The sequence below is a fragment of the Pyxicephalus adspersus genome, chromosome 11 (genome assembly GCF_032062135.1).
Source record: "Pyxicephalus adspersus chromosome 11, UCB_Pads_2.0, whole genome shotgun sequence".
NCBI lineage: Eukaryota > Metazoa > Chordata > Amphibia > Anura > Pyxicephalidae > Pyxicephalus > Pyxicephalus adspersus.
In genome coordinates this window covers 28,737,253-28,744,795 of record NC_092868.1, presented here as the reverse complement: position 1 = coordinate 28,744,795, position 7,543 = coordinate 28,737,253, and the positions used below count along the sequence as shown (strand labels likewise).

Below are 7,543 nucleotides of genomic sequence, written 5' to 3'. Positions count from 1 at the left end.
TTTTCTTTTTGTACTGAAATAGGCCACTAAACGCTTTCACCACATATAACTGCAGAAGTGAAATGCGTATATATTTTTCTTTTTGTACTGAAATACGGCACTAAACACTTTCACCACGTATAACTGCAGAAGTGAAATGTGTATATATTTTTCTTTTTCTACAGATATAAGCACCCAAAGGCTTTTCAACATAGCACTTGCACCCCAATAACAAGAACAAATTGCTGGAATGACAGAGCTGTATAATGGCTATTTGGATCCCCAAATAATCTTTCCCTGCACTTGTAAATCGCTTTTCTAGCACTCTCCCTAGCGCCTGCAGACGTCTCTCCCTGCACTCATAGGGCTGTGACATCACAGGGCTGGCTGGCTGCTCATTGGCTGGATGCATGGCATTATGGGTCATCCCGCCTTCCCAGAGTTCCTTGCCCCATGTCCTCACACGTGTGGCCGCCATTTTAGGAAAAATTGCAATATGTTACCACGAAGCACGAGGAAATTCGCATTCGTTGCGAATCAAATTTTTCCTGAAATTCGGATCGAATTCCACTTCGTCAGCTTCGATTCGCTCATCTTTAGTGATAACTTTGAGATTCTTCGTTTTTCTCTACATGAGACCAATGTCTTACATGCCTACATGAGACCAATGTCTTAAATATGTTTTTCAGTAACTTTGTGGATGAAAAATTCCTGACACAAAATAAATGTCACAAAATAAAGCAACCATATAAATTTCAAATCATGCATTATGTAGTACCTTTGACCAATAAAATTATGTCTTTTACCTCCAGTGTAATGACTTTGCCTAGGCTTAGACATAAGTCTGCCTTAGGCCAGAGAAAGCATTTTTCTGTAACGTAGCGTTAAGAAAAAAAAAAGAAGGGCTGATCTGTGTAAGATATGTGATATTGTCAGATATTTTTTACACTGTCTATACAAATAGGTTTTCAGATGACACAGGTACAGTAGCTGCAGGTAATTTGGTGTAAATTTCCACAAATCTGCCTGTTTTCCAATTTGGCAGGCATTGTCATAGAAATGTAATTGGTAACTTAAACTAATATACAGTCTATGATGATGATTAAATGAGAATATAATAATAAGGTCATATACCTAAAAAGCACTGGAAATGCTCTTGTACCAGAATGAGCCTTGACACTTCTGACATCTTGATTGCAGTTGCCGCATTCTGCTGTAAGCTACACACAAAATCTGAAGCTGAAGACAATGTGCTTTGTACTTGTGTGTGCCTGGATGCCAGGGATTCTCTATGGCACATCTTCCATTAGTTTCTGCAATCCTGAGGGGCAGCTTTAACCAATAAGGAATCTGAAGGATACACTTCCGGCAAGCAGGATGCACCTGTAATGGTGCAAAATATAAAACTCAGTGTTCGGGTTAGAGATTGAGGTAGCACACAGGAATAACATCTGTTACATTTCGGTTATTCAAGTCTAATATACCACTTTTCTTAGATATAAATAATAGGTTTCTGTCAGGTTTTCATTGTTGTCTGTGTCCTTGCTGAGGAAATTCAACCTCCCTATATCTAAAAGGTTATAGCTGTTACAAAAACAGGAGCAGAATTGGATCTCCTGAAGAGAAACATTTAAGAGGTGATTTTTCGAGGGAGATGTATGATTTATTTGTGTAATATATCATCTGCATTAGGAGTTAAAGACAAATCTAGGGCACAGACAGTAAAAGAAAAAAAAGTATTAATAAGGTAAATATCAAACATTGCATATAAATATTTCACATTAACCACTTGCAAACAGAAGTTTTAAGTTTGAACACCCAGTTTCTTCAGGCTTTCCATAGTATCAAATGTTTTCCATAGTGTTTTACCATGCTGAGGTTTGTAGATCAGTGCCCAGATATTCAGTTATTTTCAGAACACACTCAGCTAAGTGAGTTAAAGGGAAATATGCCATCTCCTTTCTCGTCATAGGGTCCTCAAATGGATTTTCAATTAGAATAGAGCAGTAAACATGTATGAAGTCATGTCTAGGATTTGATAGAAATTCTGCCCACACAAAGCTCTGATGAAAGTGCTCTGCATTAAATATTTGTAGTAGTAGAAACAAATGTAATGTAAACTAAAAAAAATTACAAAAGACTGTAAAAGCTATAAAAAAAAACAGTTTACTATAAATGTATATGCTTACTTCCCCATATTATTTCATTTAAGGGTTATACATTGCACTAGTGCATTTAAAGAGTTGTCAACACAGGAGTGGCTTAGCGATAATTCTGTGTCCTACAGTGGCCGAGCCAGAGCCCTGATTTGAACCTTATCCAATATCTCTTGAGAGACCTGGAAATGGCTGTCTACTGAGGATTCCCACCAAACCTTACCAGAGCATGGGAGGTTTGCAAACAAAAATGGCAAGAAAATACCCCAATCCAGATTTTCAAAGCTTGCTGCTGGTATATGATGCAAAAATGTGCTTTAACTAAGTAAAGAAATTTGATAAATCCATTTTTTAAATACATTTACAAAATTATCTAAAATTTTGTTTCCACTGTGTCATTATGAGGTGTAGATTCATAGGAAAAAATTGTAAACAATTGTAGCATCAGGCTGCAACATAGGAAAAACTGAAAAAGTAAAGGGGGTAAAAATACTTTTTGAAGCCACTGGTGTACCCCAAGAATCCAGTCTGGACTTGTCATCATCCAGAAAATCATTTAGGCAGAAACACTGACTGGTTGGCTTACAATTGCTCTGACCACACCAATATCCCCACTATGAGGTAGAGGGTCTTTTTGTGACTACTTACAGAATATAGTGGGTGAAACCTTAGAAATACTAATAGGATATTAAGTTACAGTGACAGCGTAATAAATTAATTTTTTTTAAAAATTCAATGTGTTGTACAAATTATTTGGTAATGTCTATCATTGCTGCAGTTCACTTGATAACATTAATATTTGGGTAAAGAGTTTAATTTTTCTAAATACCAGTTGTCCATGTGCCATTTCTATTTTCTGTCTTGGGTAATAGTTTGGGCTGCACTTCCTTCCCACTTACACTTCGTGACAGCAAGACATAGAATTATCTGACGTTTTGGGATTATTTGCTCTCCCAAGTGCATTGAAAGTTGCTATACTGTCAATGCAGCATAACTTCCATAGGAATTATCTCTGTTGAGTTTAATTACAGACTTCACCAGGGACATGTAATGTGTAGATAAACACTACTTGCCTCACCTGCCATCCAGACACGAACTGTTTTGCTGTTTAACATTTGCAGAATTCACTGGAGAATATCTTTTCATGCTGCTGTCTTGGAATGTGAACATAATATGTTAACTTGGTATTGAACAAGAGTTTACCCTGATCTATAAAAGCAGATTTAAAGGGTATATAACAATAGCCTATTTTACCCCAACACCAATTGAACCCCCAAACTCTATCCTACACTGATAACAAAAACTGTGCAACACTGAATTACCAGCCAGTTGATGTTCACTTTCCGGGTAGTTATAATACTGCATATGAAGGATTGATAGGAAATTGATATTACACGTTTTCTTTTAACGTTTAGGAAAGCAGATAAAGACAATTTCTGGTACAAACTGTAAGTTCAATTCTGCATTAATATTAACTATATTATGTGAAGTAAAAGTTTGCTTTATCCCTTAATCTACATTCTTTTTGCTAGGCCATTTTAGGAGGTCAAGAAGACACACTAGGCCGGATGGCGAAACGCATCGGGTTGGGATCTTTGAGCATTTTGTACATCTGTTCAGTCAGACGACTCTTTGTTTAGTAAGTGAGGCATATCCCTATCAATATAACATTGAGGGATGCCTTATTAGTTCTATATGTGATTTTACCATGTTTGCTTTTCTTATACCACATCAATGAATTTTGTGTTATCCACACTTTATCTATTTGAAAAATACACTTAAGTTTTTTTGCCAAAAAAACCCTGCCTCTTTTCTACTTCTACCATTACAAATAACCAAAATGATCATTGTCACTTAATCTGACCTGAAAGTCAAAAATTGCTCAAGGAACCCCTAGAAACCTCTGGAGGAAGCCTAGATGAGAAACGCTGTATTATTGTGTATACTGTGATGTCTGCAACAGGTGTGATGGCATCTTAGTTCTGGTAAATAAACCAACCTTACCTAGCTTATAAGCCATCAATAAACAGTTTCACCGCTTTTCGGTTCTGATAATAGTATCATGTGTTCCCCAAAGGCCAGTCCATGGACCGGTTCTCTTTTCTCTGTACACGTCACTTGGCAGTCTCATATCCTCTTTTTGGTTTACAGTACCATCTGTATGCTGATGACACTCAAATCTATTTGTATTCCCCTGACTTGTCTTCTTCAGTCCTGGATAAGCTATCATGCTTCCCATCAGCCATCTCATCATGGATGGCTGATAGATTTCTGAAACTCAGTCTGGCTAAAACCGAACTCATCATCTCTCCCACCCCCCATTTTCAAATCTTCCACTAACTTATTTCTGACTGGTAATAACAATGTCATTCGGCCGTCCCCTCAGGCACCCTGTCTTGGCCTCACCTTTGATTCTGCTCTCTCCTTTATCCCCATATTCAGAACATCTTGAGGTCCCACCACTTTCACCTGTGCAACATCTCGAAAATCCACCCCAACCAGCCCCCAGAGACCACCAAACTCCTAGTACATGCTCTTATCATCTCTCGTCTGGACTACTGTAACCTCCTCTCTGGTATTCCACTCCACAGGGTATTTCATTTCACTTTATAATTAAATTCAAGCACTTGTGCTTTGCCTTCAAATCTCCCTACAGCCCCACTTACCTTTCTGATCTGATAGAAAAATACACCCCCAGCTGATCTCTTTGCTCCTCCAATGACCTACTAATGACTTTCTCTCTCATAACCTCGTCACATGCACAACTTCAAGACTTTTTTAGGGCTGCCATCTGGAATGGTCTTCCACATCCTATTTGTATCCATTGCTCCTACTTTCTGCAGATTTGAAAGAGCTCTTAAAACCCATATTTTCAAACTTGCCTACCCATCCTCTTCTGTCTCCTAAATTCTCACTACTTACCCACAAATCCAAGCCCTTTTGGACAGGGTCATCTTCTCCTTCTGTGCTATTGTTTGTATCTGTCATTTGCTTCCCCTATTTAATGTACAGCACTGTAATATGTTGGTGCTATATAAATACTGTTTAATATTAACATTATTAATAATATCCACAGCATGCAGTACATTAGTGTGGTGGGAAGAATACCTCTTACATTATTGGCCAGTGGCAAAAATGTTACCCTGAAGGAACCCTGGGGTTCTACAGAACACTGGTTGAGAAGCTCTGATCTAGATTTTAAATAGCATGCCCAATAAACCCACAATTCCACAGTGCTCTGCTAACAGCCATCATGTGTGGCTTGTTTGTTGCCTGACACTTGGGAACAGTGTTTATACTTCAGATATACTATCAGATACAACCGTACATTGATTATAATTCTCCTGATTTATGTATATACAAGATTGATGAAGGAGGACCTTGGAAGCCCATTGGGAACACTGGATAAGTTTTCTGATGTACCCAGTATTTAGTATTAGTTTGTAGTACTCCTCCCTCTCCCTGTCTGCTGTACACATGGTTACAGGAAGTCTAGAAAATAGGAAAACACAGATATTATTATAGCACTTAGCATAGTCCTAGGCAAGGTAGTTCCTATAAAACCTAATTTAATCACATTGAGTATACCTCATACTCTCTGGCCCACAGCCCAAGGGATCCAGAACCAATGGATCAGTCTGCCCAGAAGGAGGGAACCAGTAAAGCGGTATTTCCCTGAAACCAGGGTTCCTCCAAAGCTTGCTAGGAGTTCATTCTGTCATTAGAAATGTGTATCTTCCAAGTTCCTTACTACTGACACCAATGATCTTTTTGGCTACCTGTGTTCTTTCCACTGACCACCAAGCTAATATACTGCGAGCTGAGAACATAGTGGTTACAGAAAGGGTTTCCCAAGACTTGATACTGGGATCCCTACCCCCTAGCAATAAGGACTTCTTGTTGAAAGGTTTAGGGGGTTGGGGGGCTGCAAGCAAAACATTGAATTGTTAGGTGGTCCTTTAGATCACATATTGCCAGTTTCACCAGCTCCCTAATATTGCTGTTTAAATCTAAATCCTAAAACAAAAATAAATGTATTTCAATTTACCAGTGCTACAATGTAGGGGCTGCTTTAGTTTTTTCAGGCTTTTTTCATTTATTAAATGCATCTCAATTCCCGGCCCAGGGTGACAATGTCGTCTTACTTTATTGTAATAATAGAAGAGAAGTGTTGTCACTCTTGACTGCTTCCTGCTTTGGACTACAAATATCCCCTTTACCTCTACTACAATACTTAGAGCACATTGTTTTATAATTACCATGAGTTATATAAGGAACAGATAACATTGTTTGAGATGCCATTTCAGTCCCCAGGACAGATATTACATTTCTGGCAGGATCAACAGGTAGTTTTCATACATGCATAAATGCATTTAAAAAGAAAATGAATGCAGCCCTCACATGTAAGGACTGGTGAGCTATAATGTGTTACATTTGGGGGGGGGGGGGATAGATTTGCTTTAATATTTGATAAACCCAAGCACATAACCCTTGTGCGGGTATTGTATGTGGTTTACATATTTGTGGTTTTGCTGCTGTACATCCATGCATGTAATGTGTCCTGACCCACACATGTAAAGCATTCCTCCCAGTCACAGACATGCCAGTGTCTATGGGGAATACGCAGGAGGATGGCGGCACATAGGTAGGTGCAATGTACAACTGATCACCCTGGAGGCCAAATACCATCCGACCTGTCACTGTCATGCAGATAATCCAAGACTACAGTCCTGCACCCAGTATACAGTACCTGTGCTGTAGTTCACAATGTCATTCCGATGGTCGGATTGCAGTGCGGGGATTCGCTGGAGAATCATTTCTTCTGCTCTGTCCTTGCTGCCCTGGAACAATGGAGAGCAGCAGACACAGTGCCGGGGCACTAGGACCCACAGGACTCTGCAGTGCTTAGAGGAGGGGGGCAGGAAAACCTTGAGTGCCAGCTCCGGTCCTAGTGCCCTCTACGCTACTGATGCCAGCCGCAGACCGGTCCTGGTGCCAACTGCGATCCTAATGCCAGCCCCGGTCCTGGTGTCTGGCAGAACTCGCTGCTATGTCACTGGCTGGAGACATAAGCTGCTCTCCGTCTTCAGATTCATCATGTCAATTCAGGCATTGCAAAGATTTGCTGGATTTTCAGTTCCCAACAAATGCAGATTTCTTGCCTAGCTAAAGCAGAATAGCCATAAATAAACCCTGCATACAGCATGGCATGTTCACACAGTGCAATATGATCTCTGTCCACCAGGGGGTGAGCGGGTGTTGTTATGGATGAGAGTCATTGGAGGTTGTGAACTGAGGGTGCTGGTGTAGCCACAGGTTGGTTGTACAGCAATGGATGCTCCAGATGTGACTGGGTGAATGAGGGCACTTCACAGAAATGTGTTCAGCCAAATAAAATTTCTGATGGG

The 7,543-nt window shown here is 39.8% G+C and overlaps 1 protein-coding gene across 2 annotated transcripts in view; it reads right to left on the bottom strand.

Moving 5' to 3' along the window:
* Positions 1 to 7,338, bottom strand: part of LOC140340914 (uncharacterized) — a 19,636-nt gene extending 12,298 nt beyond the window's left edge. For both annotated transcript variants that reach the window (XM_072426361.1, XM_072426362.1), the window contains exons 1-2: positions 6,886 to 7,338; positions 1,114 to 1,362 (exon numbers count right to left, since the gene is read on the bottom strand). The gene's annotated coding sequence lies outside the window, so the exon portion shown is untranslated. The remainder of the gene's footprint in view (positions 1 to 1,113; positions 1,363 to 6,885) is intronic.
* Between the last annotated feature and the right edge of the window lie 205 nt (positions 7,339 to 7,543).